Here is a 22,832-nt window from a genome sequence, read left to right as displayed (position 1 = left end):
CCTGTGGTTAAAGTAGAAGGCTTGGTGTCCCGTTTCCAGTCCTATTGGTGGAAATGACTAGAGGTGAAGAGATGAGAGAAGATAGAAATGTTGAGATAGAGCGTGTCACGCAGGCAAAGCGAGAGCTCTAAGAGCAAAGCCAGACAGCTGTGTTTTAATTCAGGACTTGATGTAGGCAAAAGCATACGTCCCTGGGTGGGCTTGAACCACCAACCTTTCGGTTAACAGCCGAACGCGCTAACCGATTGCGCCACAGAGACCAACCACCGCAGTGAGTGTGTTGGGACTCAATATATGTTTTTACCTTTGTGCTCCTGCCTGCAGCTCTAAGGTCCTGGCATAAGACAGGTAGGCTTAGACTCCATTGTGACATGTCTTACTTCTCTTAGAAGAAGGTTCTGAGTTGCCAGGCAGCTTATCTTCTGCCGGGCACACTTTCCTTTGCAGGCTTTCAGGTTGTGAATCCAGCACTGCTTAGGTGTCCATGTCAGACATGAGCAGCTCATTGAGCCCCACTGTGTGTTTTTTGTGGAGATACAACTCTCAGACTAGAGGGAGCAGGCAGGAAGTGGGTGAGACTCACACAGGGTGGGTGGGGCAGTTAAAGGATGTTATCTAATAGTGTAATCGAGGAGTTGGGTTTTTTGTGCACTACACTTTAACCAGCGATTCTTTCTAAAAGGAAATCCCAGGGCAGTACCCGCAATGAGTGGCATCCCCACACCCGAGGTTGCATTGTGGTAGCTGTTCCCTGAGCCCCTAGCCCCTGTCCCCATGTCGCCCTTTCTCCTCGTGTAACTCACCTCAGGTTCGGTGGCTCTGATACTTGCTGCTTCTGCGCGATCATCCCCATGATCTGGGCCTTTGTACGAAATGTCATGTAAGATGACTTTATTCAGCACAGCGTTTGTCATTTGCTTGGTTGTCCTGTCACTGTTGGATGTTTTCTTGCGCAGACTACTGTCTAATGGTGGGAAGGCCACGAGACACGTGACTTTTCTCTTTCCTTGTTAGCATAGTTTCCTGCCACTGTCTTGTTGTGCTGCCTGCCTGTGAGACACGTGTCTTGCCCATCTCAGCTCCACTGTGGCATGTTAGATATGTCTTTGAGCAGAGTCCCGGTCCCAGAGCTGCTGCCTTCTCTGCACTCTGGCTTGTAAGACTGCAGGCAAAGGCCCTCCCTGGCCCCTCAGCCAGATAGATACATTTACCTGCAGGGCTCAGCTTTGGTGAAAGATATTGGCGAGAGAGAGGAAAGGGGACGGCCTGTGGTGCACCCCCTATTTTGCATAGAACCACAGCCTCCTGGGAGGGCAGAGACATGAGGGTTCTCAGGGAAAGCCCTCCCAGGAGTGTTGAAGGGCAGGACATGAAACACAGCAATCCCGGAATGGCCTGGTCTAAGATGCCTGTGCAATAGGCCTGGCCCTAGGCTTCCGGGGCTCTTCCTCGGCAGAGGCCCCAGTGGTATGAGCCCGACCAGGGCTGTGCCCGACCAGGGCTGTAGGGCGCGTTGGGAGCGCGTTAGGGACGCGAAAGAGGGCGCAGGGCGCAGAACTCTGCCCGTTTCTCCCCAGGATTTTGGGGAGGACAGGGAATCTGGCCAGGTCAGTGACTAGGCTTTCCCAGAAGGAAAGTCCAGTGACAGTGGCATGTTGTGAAACACAAGATTGCTGGTGGTCTGGAGGGTGCTTTCTGTCAGCCACTTCTCCCGGGAGCAGCCAGAGAGCAGGCTGATGTCGTGCTCTGTCAAGCACAACACTGGCCCCAAACCACTGTCCTTAGCAAAAGCAGAAACATTCATAGTTTCAGTCTCCTGCATCTGATTCCTGCCATCAGCATGTGAACGTTTGGCAGTCCAAGGCTTGCCATGCAAACTTTGTTCATAGGTGTCCCATGCGAATGCATGGGCCTCATCACTACTGTCTACGGCAGGGCTCTCTGCTCAGCCTATGTAAGTGAAGCATTGGTGGTTCAGTGGTAGAATTCTCGCCTGCCACGCGGGAGGCCCGGGTTCGATTCCCGGCCAATGCAAAGCTCCCTTCTTTTGGCTTTGCTTTAGAAGTCAGAGATATAGACTTGGTGGGGAAAAAAATGTCAAAGAGTGACCCCGACGTGATTTGAACACGCAACCTTCTGATCTGGAGTCAGACGCGCTACCGTTGCGCCACAAGGTCCCTGTGCATGCAGTTCTCAGCCCCGGATCAAGAAATGCTTCTGTGCCTTTTATTGGCCCTCAGTACGCCTGTGGTTAAAGTAGAAGGCTTGGTGTCCCGTTTCCAGTCCTATTGGTGGAAATGACTAGAGGTGAAGAGATGAGAGAAGATAGAAATGTTGAGATAGAGCGTGTCACGCAGGCAAAGCGAGAGCTCTAAGAGCAAAGCCAGACAGCTGTGTTTTAATTCAGGACTTGATGTAGGCAAAAGCATACGTCCCTGGGTGGGCTTGAACCACCAACCTTTCGGTTAACAGCCGAACGCGCTAACCGATTGCGCCACAGAGACCAACCACCGCAGTGAGTGTGTTGGGACTCAATATATGTTTTTACCTTTGTGCTCCTGCCTGCAGCTCTAAGGTCCTGGCATAAGACAGGTAGGCTTAGACTCCATTGTGACATGTCTTACTTCTCTTAGAAGAAGGTTCTGAGTTGCCAGGCAGCTTATCTTCTGCCGGGCACACTTTCCTTTGCAGGCTTTCAGGTTGTGAATCCAGCACTGCTTAGGTGTCCATGTCAGACATGAGCAGCTCATTGAGCCCCACTGTGTGTTTTTTGTGGAGATAAAACTCTCAGACTAGAGGGAGCAGGCAGGAAGTGGGTGAGACTCACACAGGGTGGGTGGGGCAGTTAAAGGATGTTATCTAATAGTGTAATCGAGGAGTTGGGTTTTTTGTGCACTACACTTTAACCAGCGATTCTTTCTAAAAGGAAATCCCAGGGCAGTACCCGCAATGAGTGGCATCCCCACACCCGAGGTTGCATTGTGGTAGCTGTTCCCTGAGCCCCTAGCCCCTGTCCCCATGTCGCCCTTTCTCCTCGTGTAACTCACCTCAGGTTCGGTGGCTCTGATACTTGCTGCTTCTGCGCGATCATCCCCATGATCTGGGCCTTTGTACGAAATGTCATGTAAGATGACTTTATTCAGCACAGCGTTTGTCATTTGCTTGGTTGTCCTGTCACTGTTGGATGTTTTCTTGCGCAGACTACTGTCTAATGGTGGGAAGGCCACGAGACACGTGACTTTTCTCTTTCCTTGTTAGCATAGTTTCCTGCCACTGTCTTGTTGTGCTGCCTGCCTGTGAGACACGTGTCTTGCCCATCTCAGCTCCACTGTGGCATGTTAGATATGTCTTTGAGCAGAGTCCCGGTCCCAGAGCTGCTGCCTTCTCTGCACTCTGGCTTGTAAGACTGCAGGCAAAGGCCCTCCCTGGCCCCTCAGCCAGATAGATACATTTACCTGCAGGGCTCAGCTTTGGTGAAAGATATTGGCGAGAGAGAGGAAAGGGGACGGCCTGTGGTGCACCCCCTATTTTGCATAGAACCACAGCCTCCTGGGAGGGCAGAGACATGAGGGTTCTCAGGGAAAGCCCTCCCAGGAGTGTTGAAGGGCAGGACATGAAACACAGCAATCCCGGAATGGCCTGGTCTAAGATGCCTGTGCAATAGGCCTGGCCCTAGGCTTCCGGGGCTCTTCCTCGGCAGAGGCCCCAGTGGTATGAGCCCGACCAGGGCTGTGCCCGACCAGGGCTGTAGGGCGCGTTGGGAGCGCGTTAGGGACGCGAAAGAGGGCGCAGGGCGCAGAACTCTGCCCGTTTCTCCCCAGGATTTTGGGGAGGACAGGGAATCTGGCCAGGTCAGTGACTAGGCTTTCCCAGAAGGAAAGTCCAGTGACAGTGGCATGTTGTGAAACACAAGATTGCTGGTGGTCTGGAGGGTGCTTTCTGTCAGCCACTTCTCCCGGGAGCAGCCAGAGAGCAGGCTGATGTCGTGCTCTGTCAAGCACAACACTGGCCCCAAACCACTGTCCTTAGCAAAAGCAGAAACATTCATAGTTTCAGTCTCCTGCATCTGATTCCTGCCATCAGCATGTGAACGTTTGGCAGTCCAAGGCTTGCCATGCAAACTTTGTTCATAGGTGTCCCATGCGAATGCATGGGCCTCATCACTACTGTCTACGGCAGGGCTCTCTGCTCAGCCTATGTAAGTCAAGCATTGGTGGTTCAGTGGTAGAATTCTCGCCTGCCACGCGGGAGGCCTGGGTTCGATTCCCGGCCAATGCAAAGCTCCCTTCTTTTGGCTTTGCTTTAGAAGTCAGAGATATAGACTTGGTGGGGAAAAAAATGTCAAAGAGTGACCCCGACGTGATTTGAACACGCAACCTTCTGATCTGGAGTCAGACGCGCTACCGTTGCGCCACAAGGTCCCTGTGCATGCAGTTCTCAGCCCCGGATCAAGAAATGCTTCTGTGCCTTTTATTGGCCCTCAGTACGCCTGTGGTTAAAGTAGAAGGCTTGGTGTCCCGTTTCCAGTCCTATTGGTGGAAATGACTAGAGGTGAAGAGATGAGAGAAGATAGAAATGTTGAGATAGAGCGTGTCACGCAGGCAAAGCGAGAGCTCTAAGAGCAAAGCCAGACAGCTGTGTTTTAATTCAGGACTTGATGTAGGCAAAAGCATACGTCCCTGGGTGGGCTTGAACCACCAACCTTTCGGTTAACAGCCGAACGCGCTAACCGATTGCGCCACAGAGACCAACCACCGCAGTGAGTGTGTTGGGACTCAATATATGTTTTTACCTTTGTGCTCCTGCCTGCAGCTCTAAGGTCCTGGCATAAGACAGGTAGGCTTAGACTCCATTGTGACATGTCTTACTTCTCTTAGAAGAAGGTTCTGAGTTGCCAGGCAGCTTATCTTCTGCCGGGCACACTTTCCTTTGCAGGCTTTCAGGTTGTGAATCCAGCACTGCTTAGGTGTCCATGTCAGACATGAGCAGCTCATTGAGCCCCACTGTGTGTTTTTTGTGGAGATACAACTCTCAGACTAGAGGGAGCAGGCAGGAAGTGGGTGAGACTCACACAGGGTGGGTGGGGCAGTTAAAGGATGTTATCTAATAGTGTAATCGAGGAGTTGGGTTTTTTGTGCACTACACTTTAACCAGCGATTCTTTCTAAAAGGAAATCCCAGGGCAGTACCCGCAATGAGTGGCATCCCCACACCCGAGGTTGCATTGTGGTAGCTGTTCCCTGAGCCCCTAGCCCCTGTCCCCATGTCGCCCTTTCTCCTCGTGTAACTCACCTCAGGTTCGGTGGCTCTGATACTTGCTGCTTCTGCGCGATCATCCCCATGATCTGGGCCTTTGTACGAAATGTCATGTAAGATGACTTTATTCAGCACAGCGTTTGTCATTTGCTTGGTTGTCCTGTCACTGTTGGATGTTTTCTTGCGCAGACTACTGTCTAATGGTGGGAAGGCCACGAGACACGTGACTTTTCTCTTTCCTTGTTAGCATAGTTTCCTGCCACTGTCTTGTTGTGCTGCCTGCCTGTGAGACACGTGTCTTGCCCATCTCAGCTCCACTGTGGCATGTTAGATATGTCTTTGAGCAGAGTCCCGGTCCCAGAGCTGCTGCCTTCTCTGCACTCTGGCTTGTAAGACTGCAGGCAAAGGCCCTCCCTGGCCCCTCAGGCAGATAGATACATTTACCTGCAGGGCTCAGCTTTGGTGAAAGATATTGGCGAGAGAGAGGAAAGGGGACGGCCCGTGGTGCACCCCCGTTTTTGCATAGAACCACAGCCTCCTGGGAGGGCAGAGACATGAGGGTTCTCAGGGAAAGCCCTCCCAGGAGTGTTGAAGGGCAGGACGTGAAACACAGGAATCCCGGAATGGCCTGGTCTAAGATGCCTGTGCAATAGGCCTGGCCCTAGGCTTCCGGGGCTCTTCCTCGGCAGAGGCCCCAGTGGTATGAGCCCGACCAGGGCTGTAGGGCGCGTTGGGAGCGCGTTAGGGACGCGAAAGAGGGCGCAGGGCGCAGAACTCTGCCCGTTTCTCCCCAGGATTTTGGGGAGGACAGGGAATCTGGCCAGGTCAGTGACTAGGCTTTCCCAGAAGGAAAGTCCAGTGACAGTGGCATGTTGTGAAACAAGATTGCTGGTGGTCTGGAGGGTGCTTTCTGTCAGCCACTTCTCCCGGGAGCAGCCAGAGAGCAGGCTGATGTCGTGCTCTGTCAAGCACAACACTGGCCCCAAACCACTGTCCTTAGCAAAAGCAGAAACATTCATAGTTTCAGTCTCCTGCATCTGATTCCTGCCATCAGCATGTGAACGTTTGGCAGTCCAAGGCTTGCCATGCAAACTTTGTTCATAGGAGTCCCATGCGAATGCATGGGCCTCATCACTACTGTCTACGGCAGGGCTCTCTGCTCAGCCTATGTAAGTGAAGCATTGGTGGTTCAGTGGTAGACTTCTCGCCTGCCACGCGGGAGGCCCGGGTTCGATTCCCGGCCAATGCAAAGCGCCCTTCTTTTGGCTTTGCTTTAGAAGTCAGAGATATAGACTTGGTGGGGAAAAAAATGTCAAAGAGTGACCCCGACGTGATTTGAACACGCAACCTTCTGATCTGGAGTCAGACGCGCTACCGTTGCGCCACGAGGTCCCTGTGCATGCAGTTCTCAGCCCCGGATCAAGAAATGCTTCTGTGCCTTTTATTGGCCCTCAGTACGCCTGTGGTTAAAGTAGAAGGCTTGGTGTCCCGTTTCCAGTCCTATTGGTGGAAATGACTAGAGGTGAAGAGATGAGAGAAGATAGAAATGTTGAGATAGAACATGTCACGCAGGCAAAGCGAGAGCTCTAAGAGCAAAGCCAGACAGCTGTGTTTTAATTCAGGACTTGATGTAGGCAAAAGCATACGTCCCTGGGTGGGCTTGAACCACCAACCTTTCGGTTAACAGCCAAACGCGCTAACCGATTGCGCCACAGAGACCAACCACCGCAGTGAGCGTGTTGGGACTCAATATATGTTTTTACCTTTGTGCTCCTACCTGCAGCTCTAAGGTCCTGGCATAAGACAGGTAGGCTTAGACTCCATTGTGACATGTCTTACTTCTCTTAGAAGAAGGTTCTGAGTTGCCAGGCAGCTTATCTTCTGCCGGGCACACTTTCCTTTGCAGGCTTTCAGGTTGTGAATCCAGCACTGCTTAGGTGTCCATGTCAGACATGAGCAGCTCATTGAGCCCCACTGTGTGTTTTTTGTGGAGATACAACTCTCAGACTAGAGGGAGCAGGCGGGAAGTGGGTGAGACTCACACAGGGTGGGTGGGGCAGTTAAAGGATGTTATCTAATAGTGTAATCGAGGAGTTGGGTTTTTTGTGCACTACACTTTAACCAGCGATTCTTTCTAAAAGGAAATCCCAGGGCAGTACCCGCAATGAGTGGCATCCCCACACCCGAGGTTGCATTGTGGTAGCTGTTCCCTGAGCCCATAGCCCCTGTCCCCATGTCGCCCTTTCTCCTCGTGTAACTCACCTCAGGTTCGGTGGCTCTGATACTTGCTGCTTCTGCGCGATCATCCCCATGATCTGGGCCTTTGTACGAAATGTCATGTAAGATGACTTTATTCAGCACAGCGTTTGTCATTTGCTTGGTTGTCCTGTCACTGTTGGATGTTTTCTTGCGCAGACTACTGTCTAATGGTGGGAAGGCCACGAGACACGTGACTTTTCTCTTTCCTTGTTAGCATAGTTTCCTGCCACTGTCTTGTTGTGCTGCCTGCCTGTGAGACACGTGTCTTGCCCATCTCAGCTCCACTGTGGCATGTTAGATATGTCTTTGAGCAGAGTCCCGGTCCCAGAGCTGCTGCCTTCTCTGCACTCTGGCTTGTAAGACTGCAGGCAAAGGCCCTCCCTGGCCCCTCAGCCAGATAGATACATTTACCTGCAGGGCTCAGCTTTGGTGAAAGATATTGGCGAGAGAGAGGAAAGGGGACGGCCCGTGGTGCACCCCCTATTTTGCATAGAACCACAGCCTCCTGGGAGGGCAGAGACATGAGGGTTCTCAGGGAAAGCCCTCCCAGGAGTGTTGAAGGGCAGGACGTGAAACACAGCAATCCCGGAATGGCCTGGTCTAAGATGCCTGTGCAATAGGCCTGGCCCTAGGCTTCCGGGGCTCTTCCTCGGCAGAGGCCCCAGTGGTATGAGCCCGACCAGGGCTGTGCCCGACCAGGGCTGTAGGGCGCGTTGGGAGCGCGTTAGGGACGCGAAAGAGGGCGCAGGGCGCAGAACTCTGCCCGTTTCTCCCCAGGATTTTGGGGAGGACAGGGAATCTGGCCAGGTCAGTGACTAGGCTTTCCCAGAAGGAAAGTCCAGTGACAGTGGCATGTTGTGAAACACAAGATTGCTGGTGGTCTGGAGGGTGCTTTCTGTCAGCCACTTCTCCCGGGAGCAGCCAGAGAGCAGGCTGATGTCGTGCTCTGTCAAGCACAACACTGGCCCCAAACCACTGTCCTTAGCAAAAGCAGAAACATTCATAGTTTCAGTCTCCTGCATCTGATTCCTGCCATCAGCATGTGAACGTTTGGCAGTCCAAGGCTTGCCATGCAAACTTTGTTCATAGGTGTCCCATGCGAATGCATGGGCCTCATCACTACTGTCTACGGCAGGGCTCTCTGCTCAGCCTATGTAAGTGAAGCATTGGTGGTTCAGTGGTAGAATTCTCGCCTGCCACGTGGGAGGCCCGGGTTCGATTCCGGCCAATGCAAAGCGCCCTTCTTTTGGCTTTGCTTTAGAAGTCAGAGATATAGACTTGGTGGGGAAAAAAATGTCAAAGAGTGACCACGCCGTGATTTGAACACGCAACCTTCTGATCTGGAGTCAGACGCGCCACCGTTGCGCCACGAGGTCCCTGTGCATGCAGTTCTCAGCCCCGGATCAAGAAATGCTTCTGTGCCTTTTATTGGCCCTCAGTACGCCTGTGGTTAAAGTAGAAGGCTTGGTGTCCCGTTTCCAGTCCTATTGGTGGAAATGACTAGAGGTGAAGAGATGAGAGAAGATAGAAATGTTGAGATAGAGCATGTCACGCAGGCAAAGCGAGAGCTCTAAGAGCAAAGCCAGACAGCTGTGTTTTAATTCAGGACTTGATGTAGGCAAAAACATACGTCCCTGGGTGGGCTTAAACCACCAACCTTTCGGTTAACAGCCGAACGCGCTAACCGATTGCGCCACAGAGACCAACCACCGCAGTGAGCGTGTTGGGACTCAATATATGTTTTTACCTTTGTGCTCCTGCCTGCAGCTCTAAGGTCCTGGCATAAGACAGGTAGGCTTAGACTCCATTGTGACATGTCTTACTTCTCTTAGAAGAAGGTTCTGAGTTGCCAGGCAGCTTATCTTCTGCCGGGCACACTTTCCTTTGCAGGCTTTCAGGTTGTGAATCCAGCACTGCTTAGGTGTCCATGTCAGACATGAGCAGCTCATTGAGCCCCACTGTGTGTTTTTTGTGGATATACAACTCTCAGACTAGAGGGAGCAGGCGGGAAGTGGGTGAGACTCACACAGGGTGGGTGGGGCAGTTAAAGGATGTTATCTAATAGTGTAATCGAGGAGTTGGGTTTTTTGTGCACTACACTTTAACCAGCGATTCTTTCTAAAAGGAAATCCCAGGGCAGTACCCGCAATGAGTGGCATCCCCACACCCGAGGTTGCATTGTGGTAGCTGTTCCCTGAGCCCATAGCCCCTGTCCCCATGTCGCCCTTTCTCCTCGTGTAACTCACCCCAGGTTCGGTGGCTCTGATACTTGCTGCTTCTGCTGCGCGATCATCCCCATGATCTGGGCCTTTGTACGAAATGTCATGTAAGATGACTTTATTCAGCACGGCGTTTGTAATTTGCTTGGTTGTCCTGTCACTGTTGGATGTTTTCTTGCGCAGACTACTGTCTAATGGTGGGAAGGCCACGAGACACGTGACTTTTCTCTTTCCTTGTTAGCATAGTTTCCTGCCACTGTCTTGGTGTGCTGCCAGCCTGTGAGACACGTGTCTTGCCCATCTCAGCTCCACTGTGGCATGTTAGATATGTCTTTGAGCAGAGTCCCGGTCCCAGAGCTGCTGCCTTCTCTGCACTCTGGCTTGTAAGACTGCAGGCAAAGGCCCTCCCTGGCCCCTCAGCCAGATAGATACATTTACCTGCAGGGCTCAGCTTTGGTGAAAGATATTGGCGAGAGAGAGGAAAGGGGACGGCCCGTGGTGCACCCCCTATTTTGCATAGAACCACAGCCTCCTGGGAGGGGAGAGACATGAGGGTTCTCAGGGAAAGCCCTCCCAGGAGTGTTGAAGGGCAGGACGTGAAACACAGCAATCCCGGAATGGCCTGGTCTAAGATGCCTGTGCAATAGGCCTGGCCCTAGGCTTCCGGGGCTCTTCCTCGGCAGAGGCCCCAGTGGTATGAGCCCGACCAGGGCTGTGCCCGACCAGGGCTGTAGGGCGCGTTGGGAGCGCGTTAGGGACGCGAAAGAGGGCGCAGGGCGCAGAACTCTGCCCGTTTCTCCCCAGGATTTTGGGGAGGACAGGGAATCTGGCCAGGTCAGTGACTAGGCTGTCCCAGAAGGAAAGTCCAGTGACAGTGGCATGTTGTGAAACACAAGATTGCTGGTGGTCTGGAGGGTGCTTTCTGTCAGCCACTTCTCCCGGGAGCAGCCAGAGAGCAGGCTGATGTCGTGCTCTGTCAAGCACAACACTGGCCCCAAACCACTGTCCTTAGCAAAAGCAGAAACATTCATAGTTTCAGTCTCCTGCATCTGATTCCTGCCATCAGCATGTGAACGTTTGGCAGTCCAAGGCTTGCCATGCAAACTTTGTTCATAGGTGTCCCATGCGAATGCATGGGCCTCATCACTACTGTCTACGGCAGGGCTCTCTGCTCAGCCTATGTAAGTGAAGCATTGGTGGTTCAGTGGTAGAATTCTCGCCTGCCACGCGGGAGGCCCGGGTTTGATTCCCGGCCAATGCAAAGCGCCCTTCTTTTGGCTTTGCTTTAGAAGTCAGAGATATAGACTTGGTGGGGAAAAAAATGTCAAAGAGTGACCCCGACGTGATTTGAACACGCAACCTTCTGATCTGGAGTCAGACACCCTACCGTTGCGCCACGAGGTCCCTGTGCATGCAGTTCTCAGCCCCGGATCAAGAAATGCTTCTGTGCCTTTTATTGGCCCTCAGTACGCCTGTGGTTAAAGTAGAAGGCTTGGTGGCCCGTTTCCAGTCCTATTGGTGGAAATGACTAGAGGTGAAGAGATGAGAGAAGATAGAAATGTTGAGATAGAGCATGTCACGCAGGCAAAGCGAGAGCTCTAAGAGCAAAGCCAGACAGCTGTGTTTTAATTCAGGACTTGATGTAGGCAAAAGCATACGTCCCTGGGTGGGCTTGAACCACCAACCTTTCGGTTAACAGCCAAACGCGCTAACCGATTGCGCCACAGAGACCAACCACCGCAGTGAGCGTGTTGGGACTCAATATATGTTTTTACCTTTTTGCTCCTACCTGCAGCTCTAAGGTCCTGGCATAAGACAGGTAGGCTTAGACTCCATTGTGACATGTCTTACTTCTCTTAGAAGAAGGTTCTGAGTTGCCAGGCAGCTTATCTTCTGCCGGGCACACTTTCCTTTGCAGGCTTTCAGGTTGTGAATCCAGCACTGCTTAGGTGTCCATGTCAGACATGAGCAGCTCATTGAGCCCCACTGTGTGTTTTTTGTGGATATACAACTCTCAGACTAGAGGGAGCAGGCGGGAAGTGGGTGAGACTCACACAGGGTGGGTGGGGCAGTTAAAGGATGTTATCTAATAGTGTAATCGAGGAGTTGGGTTTTTTGTGCACTACACTTTAACCAGCGATTCTTTCTAAAAGGAAATCCCAGGGCAGTACCCGCAATGAGTGGCATCCCCACACCCGAGGTTGCATTGTGGTAGCTGTTCCCTGAGCCCATAGCCCCTGTCCCCATGTCGCCCTTTCTCCTCGTGTAACTCACCTCAGGTTCGGTGGCTCTGATACTTGCTGCTTCTGCGCGATCATCCCCATGATCTGGGCCTTTGTACGAAATGTCATGTAAGATGACTTTATTCAGCACAGCGTTTGTCATTTGCTTGGTTGTCCTGTCACTGTTGGATGTTTTCTTGCGCAGACTACTGTCTAATGGTGGGAAGGCCACGAGACACGTGACTTTTCTCTTTCCTTGTTAGCATAGTTTCCTGCCACTGTCTTGTTGTGCTGCCTGCCTGTGAGACACGTGTCTTGCCCATCTCAGCTCCACTGTGGCATGTTAGATATGTCTTTGAGCAGAGTCCCGGTCCCAGAGCTGCTGCCTTCTCTGCACTCTGGCTTGTAAGACTGCAGGCAAAGGCCCTCCCTGGCCCCTCAGCCAGATAGATACATTTACCTGCAGGGCTCAGCTTTGGTGAAAGATATTGGCGAGAGAGAGGAAAGGGGACGGCCCGTGGTGCACCCCCTATTTTGCATAGAACCACAGCCTCCTGGGAGGGCAGAGACATGAGGGTTCTCAGGGAAAGCCCTCCCAGGAGTGTTGAAGGGCAGGACGTGAAACACAGCAATCCCGGAATGGCCTGGTCTAAGATGCCTGTGCAATAGGCCTGGCCCTAGGCTTCCGGGGCTCTTCCTCGGCAGAGGCCCCAGTGGTATGAGCCCGACCAGGGCTGTGCCCGACCAGGGCTGTAGGGCGCGTTGGGAGCGCGTTAGGGACGCGAAAGAGGGCGCAGGGCGCAGAACTCTGCCCGTTTCTCCCCAGGATTTTGGGGAGGACAGGGAATCTGGCCAGGTCAGTGACTAGGCTTTCCCAGAAGGAAAGTCCAGTGACAGTGGCATGTTGTGAAACACAAGATTGCTGGTGGTCTGGAGGGTGCTTTCTGTCAGCCACTTCTCCCGGGAGCAGCCAGAGAGCAGGCTGATGTCGTGCTCTGTCAAGCACAACACTGGCCCCAAACCACTGTCCTTAGCAAAAGCAGAAACATTCATAGTTTCAGTCTCCTGCATCTGATTCCTGCCATCAGCATGTGAACGTTTGGCAGTCCAAGGCTTGCCATGCAAACTTTGTTCATAGGTGTCCCATGCGAATGCATGGGCCTCATCACTACTGTCTACGGCAGGGCTCTCTGCTCAGCCTATGTAAGTGAAGCATTGGTGGTTCAGTGGTAGAATTCTCGCCTGCCACGTGGGAGGCCCGGGTTCGATTCCGGCCAATGCAAAGCGCCCTTCTTTTGGCTTTGCTTTAGAAGTCAGAGATATAGACTTGGTGGGGAAAAAAATGTCAAAGAGCGACCACGCCGTGATTTGAACACGCAACCTTCTGATCTGGAGTCAGACGCGCCACCGTTGCGCCACGAGGTCCCTGTGCATGCAGTTCTCAGCCCCGGATCAAGAAATGCTTCTGTGCCTTTTATTGGCCCTCAGTACGCCTGTGGTTAAAGTAGAAGGCTTGGTGTCCCGTTTCCAGTCCTATTGGTGGAAATGACTAGAGGTGAAGAGATGAGAGAAGATAGAAATGTTGAGATAGAGCATGTCACGCAGGCAAAGCGAGAGCTCTAAGAGCAAAGCCAGACAGCTGTGTTTTAATTCAGGACTTGATGTAGGCAAAAGCATACGTCCCTGGGTGGGCTTAAACCACCAACCTTTCGGTTAACAGCCGAACGCGCTAACCGATTGCGCCACAGAGACCAACCACCGCAGTGAGCGTGTTGGGACTCAATATATGTTTTTACCTTTGTGCTCCTGCCTGCAGCTCTAAGGTCCTGGCATAAGACAGGTAGGCTTAGACTCCATTGTGACATGTCTTACTTCTCTTAGAAGAAGGTTCTGAGTTGCCAGGCAGCTTATCTTCTGCCGGGCACACTTTCCTTTGCAGGCTTTCAGGTTGTGAATCCAGCACTGCTTAGGTGTCCATGTCAGACATGAGCAGCTCATTGAGCCCCACTGTGTGTTTTTTGTGGATATACAACTCTCAGACTAGAGGGAGCAGGCGGGAAGTGGGTGAGACTCACACAGGGTGGGTGGGGCAGTTAAAGGATGTTATCTAATAGTGTAATCGAGGAGTTGGGTTTTTTGTGCACTACACTTTAACCAGCGATTCTTTCTAAAAGGAAATCCCAGGGCAGTACCCGCAATGAGTGGCATCCCCACACCCGAGGTTGCATTGTGGTAGCTGTTCCCTGAGCCCATAGCCCCTGTCCCCATGTCGCCCTTTCTCCTCGTGTAACTCACCCCAGGTTCGGTGGCTCTGATACTTGCTGCTTCTGCTGCGCGATCATCCCCATGATCTGGGCCTTTGTACGAAATGTCATGTAAGATGACTTTATTCAGCACGGCGTTTGTCATTTGCTTGGTTGTCCTGTCACTGTTGGATGTTTTCTTGCGCAGACTACTGTCTAATGGTGGGAAGGCCACGAGACACGTGACTTTTCTCTTTCCTTGTTAGCATAGTTTCCTGCCACTGTCTTTGTGTGCTGCCAGCCTGTGAGACACGTGTCTTGCCCATCTCAGCTCCACTGTGGCATGTTAGATATGTCTTTGAGCAGAGTCCCGGTCCCAGAGCTGCTGCCTTCTCTGCACTCTGGCTTGTAAGACTGCAGGCAAAGGCCCTCCCTGGCCCCTCAGCCAGATAGATACATTTACCTGCAGGGCTCAGCTTTGGTGAAAGATATTGGCGAGAGAGAGGAAAGGGGACGGCCCGTGGTGCACCCCCTATTTTGCATAGAACCACAGCCTCCTGGGAGGGGAGAGACATGAGGGTTCTCAGGGAAAGCCCTCCCAGGAGTGTTGAAGGGCAGGACGTGAAACACAGCAATCCCGGAATGGCCTGGTCTAAGATGCCTGTGCAATAGGCCTGGCCCTAGGCTTCCGGGGCTCTTCCTCGGCAGAGGCCCCAGTGGTATGAGCCCGACCAGGGCTGTGCCCGACCAGGGCTGTAGGGCGCGTTGGGAGCGCGTTAGGGACGCGAAAGAGGGCGCAGGGCGCAGAACTCTGCCCGTTTCTCCCCAGGATTTTGGGGAGGACAGGGAATCTGGCCAGGTCAGTGACTAGGCTGTCCCAGAAGGAAAGTCCAGTGACAGTGGCATGTTGTGAAACACAAGATTGCTGGTGGTCTGGAGGGTGCTTTCTGTCAGCCACTTCTCCCGGGAGCAGCCAGAGAGCAGGCTGATGTCGTGCTCTGTCAAGCACAACACTGGCCCCAAACCACTGTCCTTAGCAAAAGCAGAAACATTCATAGTTTCAGTCTCCTGCATCTGATTCCTGCCATCAGCATGTGAACGTTTGGCAGTCCAAGGCTTGCCATGCAAACTTTGTTCATAGGTGTCCCATGCGAATGCATGGGCCTCATCACTACTGTCTACGGCAGGGCTCTCTGCTCAGCCTATGTAAGTGAAGCATTGGTGGTTCAGTGGTAGAATTCTCGCCTGCCACGCGGGAGGCCCGGGTTTGATTCCCGGCCAATGCAAAGTGCCCTTCTTTTGGCTTTGCTTTAGAAGTCAGAGATATAGACTTGGTGGGGAAAAAAATGTCAAAGAGTGACCCCGACGTGATTTGAACACGCAACCTTCTGATCTGGAGTCAGACACCCTACCGTTGCGCCACGAGGTCCCTGTGCATGCAGTTCTCAGCCCCGGATCAAGAAATGCTTCTGTGCCTTTTATTGGCCCTCAGTACGCCTGTGGTTAAAGTAGAAGGCTTGGTGGCCCGTTTCCAGTCCTATTGGTGGAAATGACTAGAGGTGAAGAGATGAGAGAAGATAGAAATGTTGAGATAGAGCATGTCACGCAGGCAAAGCGAGAGCTCTAAGAGCAAAGCCAGACAGCTGTGTTTTAATTCAGGACTTGATGTAGGCAAAAGCATACGTCCCTGGGTGGGCTTGAACCACCAACCTTTCGGTTAACAGCCAAACGCGCTAACCGATTGCGCCACAGAGACCAACCACCGCAGTGAGCGTGTTGGGACTCAATATATGTTTTTACCTTTGTGCTCCTACCTGCAGCTCTAAGGTCCTGGCATAAGACAGGTAGGCTTAGACTCCATTGTGACATGTCTTACTTCTCTTAGAAGAAGGTTCTGAGTTGCCAGGCAGCTTATCTTCTGCCGGGCACACTTTCCTTTGCAGGCTTTCAGGTTGTGAATCCAGCACTGCTTAGGTGTCCATGTCAGACATGAGCAGCTCATTGAGCCCCACTGTGTGTTTTTTGTGGATATACAACTCTCAGACTAGAGGGAGCAGGCGGGAAGTGGGTGAGACTCACACAGGGTGGGTGGGGCAGTTAAAGGATGTTATCTAATAGTGTAATCGAGGAGTTGGGTTTTTTGTGCACTACACTTTAACCAGCGATTCTTTCTAAAAGGAAATCCCAGGGCAGTACCCGCAATGAGTGGCATCCCCACACCCGAGGTTGCATTGTGGTAGCTGTTCCCTGAGCCCATAGCCCCTGTCCCCATGTCGCCCTTTCTCCTCGTGTAACTCACCCCAGGTTCGGTGGCTCTGATACTTGCTGCTTCTGCTGCGCGATCATCCCCATGATCTGGGCCTTTGTACGAAATGTCATGTAAGATGACTTTATTCAGCACGGCGTTTGTCATTTGCTTGGTTGTCCTGTCACTGTTGGATGTTTTCTTGCGCAGACTACTGTCTAATGGTGGGAAGGCCACGAGACACGTGACTTTTCTCTTTCCTTGTTAGCATAGTTTCCTGCCACTGTCTTTGTGTGCTGCCAGCCTGTGAGACACGTGTCTTGCCCATCTCAGCTCCACTGTGGCATGTTAGATATGTCTTTGAGCAGAGTCCCGGTCCCAGAGCTGCTGCCTTCTCTGCACTCTGGCTTGTAAGACTGCAGGCAAAGGCCCTCCCTGGCCCCTCAGCCAGATAGATACATTTACCTGCAGGGCTCAGCTTTGGTGAAAGATATTGGCGAGAGAGAGGAAAGGGGACGGCCCGTGGTGCACCCCCTATTTTGCATAGAACCACAGCCTCCTGGGAGGGGAGAGACATGAGGGTTCTCAGGGAAAGCCCTCCCAGGAGTGTTGAAGGGCAGGACGTGAAACACAGCAATCCCGGAATGGCCTGGTCTAAGATGCCTGTGCAATAGGCCTGGCCCTAGGCTTCCGGGGCTCTTCCTCGGCAGAGGCCCCAGTGGTATGAGCCCGACCAGGGCTGTGCCCGACCAGGGCTGTAGGGCGCGTTGGGAGCGCGTTAGGGACGCGAAAGAGGGCGCAGGGCGCAGAACTCTGCCCGTTTCTCCCCAGGATTTTGGGGAGGACAGGGAATCTGGCCAGGTCAGTGACTAGGCTGTCCCAGAAGGAAAGTCCAGTGACAGTGGCATGTTGTGAAACACAAGATTGCTGGTGGTCTGGAGGGTGCTTTCTGTCAGCCACTTCTCCCGGGAGCAGCCAGAGAGCAGGCTGATGTCGTGCTCTGTCAAGCACAACACTGGCCCCAAACCACTGTCCTTAGCAAAAGCAGAAACATTCATAGTTTCAGTCTCCTGCATCTGATTCCTGCCATCAGCATGTGAACGTTTGGCAGTCCAAGGCTTGCCATGCAAACTTTGTTCATAGGTGTCCCATGCGAATGCATGGGCCTCATCACTACTGTCTACGGCAGGGCTCTCTGCTCAGCCTATGTAAGTGAAGCATTGGTGGTTCAGTGGTAGAATTCTCGCCTGCTACGCGGGAGGCCCGGGTTTGATTCCCGGCCAATGCAAAGCGCCCTTCTTTTGGCTTTGCTTTAGAAGTCAGAGATATAGACTTGGTGGGGAAAAAAATGTCAAAGAGTGACCCCGACGTGATTTGAACACGCAACCTTCTGATCTGGAGTCAGACACCCTACCGTTGCGCCACGAGGTCCCTGTGCATGCAGTTCTCAGCCCCGGATCAAGAAATGCTTCTGTGCCTTTTATTGGCCCTCAGTACGCCTGTGGTTAAAGTAGAAGGCTTGGTGGCCCGTTTCCAGTCCTATTGGTGGAAATGACTAGAGGTGAAGAGATGAGAGAAGATAGAAATGTTGAGATAGAGCATGTCACGCAGGCAAAGCGAGAGCTCTAAGAGCAAAGCCAGACAGCTGTGTTTTAATTCAGGACTTGATGTAGGCAAAAGCATACGTCCCTGGGTGGGCTTGAACCACCAACCTTTCGGTTAACAGCCAAACGCGCTAACCGATTGCGCCACAGAGACCAACCACCGCAGTGAGCGTGTTGGGACTCAATATATGTTTTTACCTTTGTGCTCCTACCTGCAGCTCTAAGGTCCTGGCATAAGACAGGTAGGCTTAGACTCCATTGTGACATGTCTTACTTCTCTTAGAAGAAGGTTCTGAGTTGCCAGGCAGCTTATCTTCTGCCGGGCACACTTTCCTTTGCAGGCTTTCAGGTTGTGAATCCAGCACTGCTTAGGTGTCCATGTCAGACATGAGCAGCTCATTGAGCCCCACTGTGTGTTTTTTGTGGAGATACAACTCTCAGACTAGAGGGAGCAGGCGGGAAGTGGGTGAGACTCACACAGGGTGGGTGGGGCAGTTAAAGGATGTTATCTAATAGTGTAATCGAGGAGTTGGGTTTTTTGTGCACTACACTTTAACCAGCGATTCTTTCTAAAAGGAAATCCCAGGGCAGTACCCGCAATGAGTGGCATCCCCACACCCGAGGTTGCATTGTGGTAGCTGTTCCCTGAGCCCATAGCCCCTGTCCCCATGTCGCCCTTTCTCCTCGTGTAACTCACCTCAGGTTCGGTGGCTCTGATACTTGCTGCTTCTGCGCGATCATCCCCATGATCTGGGCCTTTGTACGAAATGTCATGTAAGATGACTTTATTCAGCACAGCGTTTGTCATTTGCTTGGTTGTCCTGTCACTGTTGGATGTTTTCTTGCGCAGACTACTGTCTAATGGTGGGAAGGCCACGAGACACGTGACTTTTCTCTTTCCTTGTTAGCATAGTTTCCTGCCACTGTCTTGTTGTGCTGCCTGCCTGTGAGACACGTGTCTTGCCCATCTCAGCTCCACTGTGGCATGTTAGATATGTCTTTGAGCAGAGTCCCGGTCCCAGAGCTGCTGCCTTCTCTGCACTCTGGCTTGTAAGACTGCAGGCAAAGGCCCTCCCTGGCCCCTCAGCCAGATAGATACATTTACCTGCAGGGCTCAGCTTTGGTGAAAGATATTGGCGAGAGAGAGGAAAGGGGACGGCCCGTGGTGCACCCCCTATTTTGCATAGAACCACAGCCTCCTGGGAGGGCAGAGACATGAGGGTTCTCAGGGAAAGCCCTCCCAGGAGTGTTGAAGGGCAGGACGTGAAACACAGCAATCCCGGAATGGCCTGGTCTAAGATGCCTGTGCAATAGGCCTGGCCCTAGGCTTCCGGGGCTCTTCCTCGGCAGAGGCCCCAGTGGTATGAGCCCGACCAGGGCTGTGCCCGACCAGGGCTGTAGGGCGCGTTGGGAGCGCGTTAGGGACGCGAAAGAGGGCGCAGGGCGCAGAACTCTGCCCGTTTCTCCCCAGGATTTTGGGGAGGACAGGGAATCTGGCCAGGTCAGTGACTAGGCTTTCCCAGAAGGAAAGTCCAGTGACAGTGGCATGTTGTGAAACACAAGATTGCTGGTGGTCTGGAGGGTGCTTTCTGTCAGCCACTTCTCCCGGGAGCAGCCAGAGAGCAGGCTGATGTCGTGCTCTGTCAAGCACAACACTGGCCCCAAACCACTGTCCTTAGCAAAAGCAGAAACATTCATAGTTTCAGTCTCCTGCATCTGATTCCTGCCATCAGCATGTGAACGTTTGGCAGTCCAAGGCTTGCCATGCAAACTTTGTTCATAGGTGTCCCATGCGAATGCATGGGCCTCATCACTACTGTCTACGGCAGGGCTCTCTGCTCAGCCTATGTAAGTGAAGCATTGGTGGTTCAGTGGTAGAATTCTCGCCTGCCACGTGGGAGGCCCGGGTTCGATTCCGGCCAATGCAAAGCGCCCTTCTTTTGGCTTTGCTTTAGAAGTCAGAGATATAGACTTGGTGGGGAAAAAAATGTCAAAGAGTGACCACGCCGTGATTTGAACACGCAACCTTCTGATCTGGAGTCAGACGCGCCACCGTTGCGCCACGAGGTCCCTGTGCATGCAGTTCTCAGCCCCGGATCAAGAAATGCTTCTGTGCCTTTTATTGGCCCTCAGTACGCCTGTGGTTAAAGTAGAAGGCTTGGTGGCCCGTTTCCAGTCCTATTGGTGGAAATGACTAGAGGTGAAGAGATGAGAGAAGATAGAAATGTTGAGATAGAGCATGTCACGCAGGCAAAGCGAGAGCTCTAAGAGCAAAGCCAGACAGCTGTGTTTTAATTCAGGACTTGATGTAGGCAAAAGCATACGTCCCTGGGTGGGCTTAAACCACCAACCTTTCGGTTAACAGCCGAACGCGCTAACCGATTGCGCCACAGAGACCAACCACCGCAGTGAGCGTGTTGGGACTCAATATATGTTTTTACCTTTGTGCTCCTGCCTGCAGCTCTAAGGTCCTGGCATAAGACAGGTAGGCTTAGACTCCATTGTGACATGTCTTACTTCTCTTAGAAGAAGGTTCTGAGTTGCCAGGCAGCTTATCTTCTGCCGGGCACACTTTCCTTTGCAGGCTTTCAGGTTGTGAATCCAGCACTGCTTAGGTGTCCATGTCAGACATGAGCAGCTCATTGAGCCCCACTGTGTGTTTTTTGTGGATATACAACTCTCAGACTAGAGGGAGCAGGCGGGAAGTGGGTGAGACTCACACAGGGTGGGTGGGGCAGTTAAAGGATGTTATCTAATAGTGTAATCGAGGAGTTGGGTTTTTTGTGCACTACACTTTAACCAGCGATTCTTTCTAAAAGGAAATCCCAGGGCAGTACCCGCAATGAGTGGCATCCCCACACCCGAGGTTGCATTGTGGTAGCTGTTCCCTGAGCCCATAGCCCCTGTCCCCATGTCGCCCTTTCTCCTCGTGTAACTCACCCCAGGTTCGGTGGCTCTGATACTTGCTGCTTCTGCTGCGCGATCATCCCCATGATCTGGGCCTTTGTACGAAATGTCATGTAAGATGACTTTATTCAGCACGGCGTTTGTCATTTGCTTGGTTGTCCTGTCACTGTTGGATGTTTTCTTGCGCAGACTACTGTCTAATGGTGGGAAGGCCACGAGACACGTGACTTTTCTCTTTCCTTGTTAGCATAGTTTCCTGCCACTGTCTTGGTGTGCTGCCAGCCTGTGAGACACGTGTCTTGCCCATCTCAGCTCCACTGTGGCATGTTAGATATGTCTTTGAGCAGAGTCCCGGTCCCAGAGCTGCTGCCTTCTCTGCACTCTGGCTTGTAAGACTGCAGGCAAAGGCCCTCCCTGGCCCCTCAGCCAGATAGATACATTTACCTGCAGGGCTCAGCTTTGGTGAAAGATATTGGCGAGAGAGAGGAAAGGGGACGGCCCGTGGTGCACCCCCTATTTTGCATAGAACCACAGCCTCCTGGGAGGGCAGAGACATGAGGGTTCTCAGGGAAAGCCCTCCCAGGAGTGTTGAAGGGCAGGACGTGAAACACAGCAATCCCGGAATGGCCTGGTCTAAGATGCCTGTGCAATAGGCCTGGCCCTAGGCTTCCGGGGCTCTTCCTCGGCAGAGGCCCCAGTGGTATGAGCCCGACCAGGGCTGTGCCCGACCAGGGCTGTAGGGCGCGTTGGGAGCGCGTTAGGGACGCGAAAGAGGGCGCAGGGCGCAGAACTCTGCCCGTTTCTCCCCAGGATTTTGGGGAGGACAGGGAATCTGGCCAGGTCAGTGACTAGGCTGTCCCAGAAGGAAAGTCCAGTGACAGTGGCATGTTGTGAAACACAAGATTGCTGGTGGTCTGGAGGGTGCTTTCTGTCAGCCACTTCTCCCGGGAGCAGCCAGAGAGCAGGCTGATGTCGTGCTCTGTCAAGCACAACACTGGCCCCAAACCACTGTCCTTAGCAAAAGCAGAAACATTCATAGTTTCAGTCTCCTGCATCTGATTCCTGCCATCAGCATGTGAACGTTTGGCAGTCCAAGGCTTGCCATGCAAACTTTGTTCATAGGTGTCCCATGCGAATGCATGGGCCTCATCACTACTGTCTACGGCAGGGCTCTCTGCTCAGCCTATGTAAGTGAAGCATTGGTGGTTCAGTGGTAGAATTCTCGCCTGCCACGCGGGAGGCCCGGGTTTGATTCCCGGCCAATGCAAAGCGCCCTTCTTTTGGCTTTGCTTTAGAAGTCAGAGATATAGACTTGGTGGGGAAAAAAATGTCAAAGAGTGACCCCGACGTGATTTGAACACGCAACCTTCTGATCTGGAGTCAGACACCCTACCGTTGCGCCACAAGGTCCCTGTGCATGCAGTTCTCAGCCCCGGATCAAGAAATGCTTCTGTGCCTTTTATTGGCCCTCAGTACGCCTGTGGTTAAAGTAGAAGGCTTGGTGGCCCGTTTCCAGTCCTATTGGTGGAAATGACTAGAGGTGAAGAGATGAGAGAAGATAGAAATGTTGAGATAGAGCATGTCACGCAGGCAAAGCGAGAGCTCTAAGAGCAAAGCCAGACAGCTGTGTTTTAATTCAGGACTTGATGTAGGCAAAAGCATACGTCCCTGGGTGGGCTTGAACCACCAACCTTTCGGTTAACAGCCAAACGCGCTAACCGATTGCGCCACAGAGACCAACCACCGCAGTGAGCGTGTTGGGACTCAATATATGTTTTTACCTTTGTGCTCCTACCTGCAGCTCTAAGGTCCTGGCATAAGACAGGTAGGCTTAGACTCCATTGTGACATGTCTTACTTCTCTTAGAAGAAGGTTCTG

The 22,832-nt window shown here is 52.6% G+C and overlaps 6 non-coding genes across 6 annotated transcripts; 2 read left to right on the top strand and 4 right to left on the bottom strand.

Moving 5' to 3' along the window:
• Positions 1 to 186: 186 nt before the first annotated feature.
• On the bottom strand, positions 187 to 260 carry TRNAN-GUU (transfer RNA asparagine (anticodon GUU)). Its single transcript has one exon. It is a non-coding gene; the product is annotated as a tRNA-Asn (tRNA).
• Positions 261 to 1,963: 1,703 nt separating this feature from the next.
• Positions 1,964 to 2,034, top strand: TRNAG-GCC (transfer RNA glycine (anticodon GCC)). Its single transcript has one exon. It is a non-coding gene; the product is annotated as a tRNA-Gly (tRNA).
• A 396-nt stretch (positions 2,035 to 2,430) lies between these two features.
• TRNAN-GUU (transfer RNA asparagine (anticodon GUU)) lies at positions 2,431 to 2,504 on the bottom strand. The gene has a single exon. It is a non-coding gene; the product is annotated as a tRNA-Asn (tRNA).
• A 2,170-nt stretch (positions 2,505 to 4,674) lies between these two features.
• Positions 4,675 to 4,748, bottom strand: TRNAN-GUU (transfer RNA asparagine (anticodon GUU)). The gene has a single exon. It is a non-coding gene; the product is annotated as a tRNA-Asn (tRNA).
• A 1,827-nt stretch (positions 4,749 to 6,575) lies between these two features.
• On the bottom strand, positions 6,576 to 6,647 carry TRNAW-CCA (transfer RNA tryptophan (anticodon CCA)). The gene has a single exon. It is a non-coding gene; the product is annotated as a tRNA-Trp (tRNA).
• Positions 6,648 to 17,660: 11,013 nt separating this feature from the next.
• Positions 17,661 to 17,731, top strand: TRNAS-GCU (transfer RNA serine (anticodon GCU)). Its single transcript has one exon. It is a non-coding gene; the product is annotated as a tRNA-Ser (tRNA).
• Positions 17,732 to 22,832: the final 5,101 nt, after the last annotated feature.

This window comes from Pleurodeles waltl, chromosome 4_1 (genome assembly GCF_031143425.1).
Source record: "Pleurodeles waltl isolate 20211129_DDA chromosome 4_1, aPleWal1.hap1.20221129, whole genome shotgun sequence".
NCBI lineage: Eukaryota > Metazoa > Chordata > Amphibia > Caudata > Salamandridae > Pleurodeles > Pleurodeles waltl.
This window is presented reverse-complemented; position numbering and strand designations above follow the sequence as displayed.